The 6,926-nt window shown below is 44.6% G+C and overlaps 1 pseudogene; it reads left to right on the top strand.

Moving 5' to 3' along the window:
- Nucleotides 1-775: 775 nt before the first annotated feature.
- On the top strand, nucleotides 776-893 carry LOC124623489 (annotated as a pseudogene).
- Nucleotides 894-6,926: the final 6,033 nt, after the last annotated feature.

Below are 6,926 nucleotides of genomic sequence, written 5' to 3'. Positions count from 1 at the left end.
TTAACAGCCAAAAACCTTTTTGTAAAATAAAATGATAAATATTGTAGAATGTTACACCAGTCCCGTGTCTGTTACATTAAGAATGTATAAAATATTCTACCATGAACCGATGGAACAGTCAGTCAACGTAGAAAAGTATGAATGCAGCCCTGTGGACGTGACTGCTGCTGTCTTGGAGGACAGAAGAGCACCCATCATACTTAAAATGAAGATGTTGAAGAAAGGGCAAGTCGTGCTCAACGAGAATCTTGAACTAAACCCCTTGTTTCACGTCCAAGATAATTTGAGTGAGAAGGTCCAAGTCATGGTGTAGCATCTCATTTCTTGGCTTTGCCTAGGTGCTTTCCCTTTGGCTACTGTCTACGATAAGTTCGGGTTCTGGGGGAAGGAGGTTTTCTTCAGCCTGGATCTGAAGGGCTGGTCTTTCCCTAATCCTCCTAAATGGGTTGGAGGAGGAGGAGATTAGTGTTTAACGTCCCGTCGACAACGAGGTCATTAGAGACGGAGCGCAAGCGGGTAAGGGAAGGATGGGGAAGGAAATCGGCCGTGCCCTTTCAAAGGAACCATCCCGGCATTTGCCTGAAGTGATTTAGGGAAATCAAGGAAAACCTAAATCAGGATGGCCGGAGACGGGATTGAACGTCGTCCTCCCGAATGCGAGTCAAGTGTGCTAACCACTGCGCCACCTCGCTCGGTAAATGGGTTGTGGACGGTTCGTACATGGCTGGCGTACGGTTAGTACGATAAGTGATGACGACCGAGTTAGAGAGAATAGGGCAACGGCCTTACCGCAGTGAATACACCGGTTCCCGTCAGATCACCGAAGTTAAGCGCTGTCGGGCGTGGCCGGCACTTGGTTGGGTGACCATCCGGGCCACCATGCTCTGTTGCCATTTTTCGGGGTGTACTCAGCCTCGTGATGCCAATTGAGGAGCTCCTCGACCGAATAGTAGCGGCTCCGGTCAAAGAAAACCATCTTAACGACCAGGAGAGCGGTGTGCTGACCACACGCCCCTCCTATCCGCTTCCTCAGATAAGGATGACATTGCGGTTAGATGGTCCCGATGGGCCACTTGGGCCACTTGTGGCCTGAAGACGGAGTCCTTTGTGTTCTATAGAGAGTATACAAAATGTAAACAGCCAATCGCAAGAAAATCGTCAAGATGAGGAATTTGTTCAAAAATGGTTCAAATGGCTCTGAGCACTATGGGACTTAACTTCTGAGGTCATCAGTCCCCTAGAACTTAGAACTACTTAAACCTAACTAACCTAAGGACATCACACACATCCATGCCCGAGGCAGGATTCGAACCTGAGACCGTAGCGGTAGAACGGTTCCAGACTGTAGCGCCTAGAACCGCTCGGCCACTCTGGCCGGTGAGGAATTTGTTAACTAAAAATGTAGACTGGAGAGTTGGGAAGTCTTTCCTGAAGATACTTCGATGGAGCATAGCCTTGTGTGGAAATGAAACGTGGACGATACACAATTCAGGCAAGAAGAGAGTAGAACCCTAAGAAATGTGATTTTACAGAAGAATGCTGAGGATTGGATGGGCAGAACATGCAACCAATGAGGAGCTATTGCGTAGAATTGAGGACAAAAGAAATTTGTGGCACACCTTGACTAAAAGAAGACCTCGGTTGATAGCACACATTCTGAGAGATCAAGGGATCAGTACTAAGGATGTAAGTTGCAGTGTTTATTAGGAGATGAAGATGTTTGTGTAGGATAGAGGGCATGGAGAGCTGCATCAAAGCAGTATTTGTACTGAAGACAACGTCAGCAGATTTTCCCATCAGAGCCAGTGTTTCTAACGTCTGTCGCAGAACAAATTCCAAAAGTCCTGCCGAAGTCTTTATCAAACAGAAACAGCAAATGTTCATTGAAAATGCTTACTTTCTGCTCCTGTTCCGGATTGGTCACAAGGTCCGAATGTAAAACGGAGCAGTTTGGAGCTCACGAAATTCAGGATCCGCGAACAGCACTTGCGGGGTGTGGAAGTCGTGTGTCCTCTGGGGCGAAGGTGGTTTTTTTCATAGTGAATTTGGGGAGTAGGACATCCCTGGTGATCAACCAATGCAGTACGCAAGTCTGACAGAATCCTAACTCCGTTCCCGTGCCCGGGCTTGGAGTTCTACTTAGCGACTTTCCCGTTTTTCAGATGTCAAATGTGTGCGATTTTCTATGGGACCAAACTGCTGGGGTCATCGGTCCCTAGCCTTACACACTACATAAAATAACCTATGCTAAGAACAACACACACTCACCCATGCATGAGGGAGGACTCGAAACCCGACGGGAGTGGCGGTGCAGTCAGTGACATGGCGTCTCTAACAGCGTGGCCACTCCGCGAGGCTCCTGTTTTTCTCTGCCAGTGTTGCGAATTAGTGATCGTGGTCTTATTCGGTAAAAGAGAGCTACAGAGCAGAGCTCGGAGCCTTAGCCAGCTGAAGATGATGTTACATAAAAGTGATGGATTTAGTTAGTGATAAATCATGCCAATAAATTTCATTTGTTTCGGTGCAAATTTCAGAGTGGTGTTTTTGTGTGACTCCTTGCCTAAGGTCCGTGAACTGTACTCCCGTTTCGTTGCTGTGGTTATTACCGTTGAGAGTCGCCACTGGCCAGTTGGAGGAGATGGGTGAACTGCTAGTGGAGTGCATTTTACAGCCCACTGAAACTTTGGTTGGTTCGTTGGTTGTTTTGGGGGATGGGAACAAACACCGAGATCATCGGTCCCAACCAATTAGGGAAGGATGGGGAAGGAAGTCGGCCGAATCCTTTCAAATGAACCATCCCGGCATAGGAATCTTTCTGACAGCAGGATAGGTTGCGAGGTGCCGGGTGGTGAAGAGATTGTACCTGTTTAATTCTGACGAATTTTGCAGGAGAACGAGACATGCACTCGACCCCTCCTTACCTACCACCTAATTAATTATGCGCACAACGGTAACGAAAGGAAGTGATGGTGGACGCTGCTAGTTGGTAAAATAAGGAGCGCACGCTCAATAATTTAACAAACATCACAATCTACTCAGAGAAAAAAAGAGAACTTTATCATAATAAACAGGAAATGGGATTCTGCATATATCTACGGAATAACATGCGGATTAAATATTACAATGAGATCTATTATACATCAGTACATAAAGGCACATGATTATCGACACAAACAGTAGGTTAAAGGATAGGGTATACTGAACTATTACGAGAATAAGAGTTGGCTCGAGAACAAGGTGCTACTACTCTCTGTGATCCAATAAACTGAAGATAATGACTGTAGGTCCTATTGAATCAAATATTACTCTCCTGAATATATTGCAGTATCGGGATTAGAAGTGAGAGCTCAAATAGGACCACATGGAGAAAGAGGAAAGGTGGACTTGGAGCAAAGCGAGCGCGCGTGCTGTTGAGGACTTCAGTATAAAATTGATAGGTCCTACAATGCTGAAGCCGCAAAATACTTTACAAATCTTTAAATTTGTAGCAGATCGTCGGTAGGCAGCGTTCTGATGATGTAGGTGCCGACTTCTGCTGTGCAGCAACTCTGTTTCAACCCCTTGGCCTCGAAGGCTGTCCGACAGTTCTAAGTTTTACCGAAAAAGTGCGACTAAGTCGCAAGACCGTCCGACTCCGACGAAGATCAGATCACGAATGCCCTGCACCCGCGCAACGCAAGAGCACAGCCAACATTGCTCAACTCCCTACTGTCATCGAAAACCGAAAATCAACATTCAGTGCTGATTCCAAAATTACCCCACACTGTCTCAGAATGTCATTCGCGCCAATAGCGATCGTTCCCTCCAGTTTCGAGCAGGGCTTTATGACGTCAGCTAGCCTCAGTTTAAGTTGAACAATCATGCCCCTGCTATTCAGCTGAGGGCACTGAACTTGCCGTTTGACTGGCTACGTAAACAAAATGCCTAGGCCACTGGCCATCCGGCGCCAAACAGTCGCGCCCAGCAGGGCACGGTCCACAAGTATTCTCAGAATCATAAGGACAATGCAGTCAGTCGGTGCCAGAAATCTTCGTTCCAGACGCGCTGGAACGGTAAACACATAAACTGTGGCGAACTCAGACGTCTCATAGGTACAGTTTCGCCCCGCATACAATAGGCGAAACTAGACCGATGTCAGTCGTTCCACCAGGCACTTAAGCCCATTGATGTACGACTGTCTCAGTATTCACAGAAGTGCAGCCCCCAACCGGAAACGCAGTGTGCTGCGACCTCCGGAGCTCTCCTCGCACAGGCCACCCAGGGAAGTAAAACAACATGCATGATAATCAAGTGAAAAGTATTTTGAGCTCTCAGTACAAATACTCTCATTACAATAACCTTATTCGGCCTGTTACCACCGTGCAATGACATAAAACATTAATAAAATCGATGGAAATGAGAGGCGACGTGCAAAAGAGGGCATGAAACCTCTCAAGGTGCAGGGCTTTCATTATTTACACCGGAGAAATTTTCTTTTATCCCATTCTATGATCACAAACAATCTTATCCTCAGACTATAAATTTCGATCATGGTGACTAACTTCAGATTTGTCTACAACATATCCTAATGTAAGAAAGCCAAATTTGGTCATCAAGAGAATCAAACAAAATCAGCAGGGTACCGTGAAACATAGCTAAAAGTACGCTGCAACCTAGGCCATAGTATAGAGTCATCAAGTAAACGGGGCTACTGTTACTGTTACTGCTGTATTGGAATGGTAAGAAGCTTAACCATGTCTCGCAGATCAAAGAGAGGCTGGCGACCCTTATTATTCGATTTGATAGGGTAGCCGAGCAATGAATTGATACGGGCGCATCAACAAACGTTTCCATTGAAACCCACGGAGCCTTACGTCGTGGAATTTGTCCCCCGCGCTGCACGGCGAAAAGAGCGCGTGGGTTCAAGCCTCGGCTGTGCGGCGCCCGGAAGCTCCGAGAGTTACGGACGAAAGAAAGGTTTCAATGTCAAATATTATCTTCCTTCTGGATTTTTCTCTTTTTATATTGGTTTTATTTTGTAATGAGACGTTCTGGAGTTCCACAGCGGTAGTTCAATGTGCCTGTGACTCTCACGAACTGAGCAAAAAAAGGAAAAAAATCACCCACCGATTTCACGTCTTCAAGATGAAAAATTAATGACACCTCTACTCGTTGAATAATCTTTCATAAAGAGTATAACAGTCAAATCTTTCCACTTGTAACCTCCCCCTCACTTATCGACCTCAATGACAGTGAAAAATTAAACCGAGTGCACCTAATGGAAATTTGGGAAAAAGCAATCGTCACCGAAGTTAATTTGTCGGTAAAGAGGTAGGAAAGGGTTACATCTAACTGAAAGGAAAAATGCAAATGAAATTGGTGGAAATTAATTTTGAGAAAAGGGTAAAATTAATAAAGGAAGTAAATGTGCGGTCGTTACGTTAACAATTAATTGGCGTTAATTAGATATTTGAGATTTGGGGAAAATTACGGTCGCCAGTCATATGGACAACTACTATAATAACTTAAAATGAAAGATTAATGCACATATAATTAGCACTAAAAGCGTGGCAACCGAAGGTTGACACGTGTTGTGTGAAAACTGAATGTTTGTCAGAAGTAATAAATTTCGCTACACTCTGACTTAATTTAGCAAAAGAATTAATAAAACCGGAAAATTGAAAGTTAATTTAGTGACTTAAATTATTAGTGAACTCTGTTTCTGAAGCACTACGAAATTCAATAAAATAAGGTTAGTCTTCAGCTACCTCAACAATCATTTCAAAAGCTACTTGAATCTACGTAATTTAGAAATAAGAGGTTTAACTTTGAACTTGAATTAAATGATTCTGAACAATTAACAATAGTAAAACTCAGTACGTACCAAGCTGAGCAGCAGTCACAGGTAAGCTAAAATATGGTAACAAAACTCGCCCTCTTAATTTGTGCTTGTGTAATCTAAATATTGTAGCCAGCTATGAATACTTTAACTGAACTTTGAAATTAAACCAGTGAAATGGAATGATATTACTTTAATGCTGGCGTTTGAATTTCGACGACACTCGGGTTCATTCCGGAAAAGGAAGGGACCCTGCTTGGTAATGCAATTGGGACAACGAGCAACAAAGGTTCATGCTACGTTGCTGTAATTTTGTGAGGCAAACTGAACAGCTGAGGTCTGCCATACAGTTCTAAAACTTTGCGTGCTTCCAGTCTTCCTTGTTGGTTGATTGAAGGTTTGAAGTCGTCGATCGAGGAGTCACTCATTGTCGGCCGTCGCTGTTGCTGAAGCTGGATGTTGGCGCGCCTTCTTCTCGACACGGTCACCAGGCGAAACGGGCTCTTGATGTGCGCCAGCTAATGCTTCCCGTCCGCGACACCGTGTCAGAAACTATCATAGCAAGTCGAGCGCAATCATATACTGCCAAACCCTGAAAGCGCGGCAACTCGCGGGAGCGTCACACAGCACACCTGCTCCACCGCCCACTCCAGCCAGACTCCCTCTGCCCGCGCTCCATGCGGCAGAGTTAACACTACCAAAGATCCTAAACACTTTGGTTTTCCACACGACCTATCGATGTAATCGTTCGATAGCATAGTTTTCCCTAGGCAACACCCAGCGTAAAAATACAAATAGTATTTACAAAACAAACCAATTATACATCGACATAAATGCATATATATAGTAAAACAATTACAATATATAAAGACACAGATATGTCATATCTTCAGGTAACAAAATAAGGAAAAAAATTTATAGTACAATAGATGGAAATAGGAGGATATGCATTTCCGGCGTTACACACTGAGAAGTCCCTAAATTCATCTCATTGAGTCTAAGTGGAAGTACCTGTATTGCAAAGGGACAGCCGAGGCAGTGGAAGCACTCACTGAAATAAACAACTGTGACTGATCCACTGTCTTCGCCGCAAAATACCTCATCCTCG

The sequence above is a fragment of the Schistocerca americana genome, chromosome 7 (genome assembly GCF_021461395.2).
Source record: "Schistocerca americana isolate TAMUIC-IGC-003095 chromosome 7, iqSchAmer2.1, whole genome shotgun sequence".
NCBI lineage: Eukaryota > Metazoa > Arthropoda > Insecta > Orthoptera > Acrididae > Schistocerca > Schistocerca americana.
The sequence above is the reverse complement of the archived record's forward strand: the minus strand, read 5'-3'. Positions and strand labels throughout refer to the sequence as shown.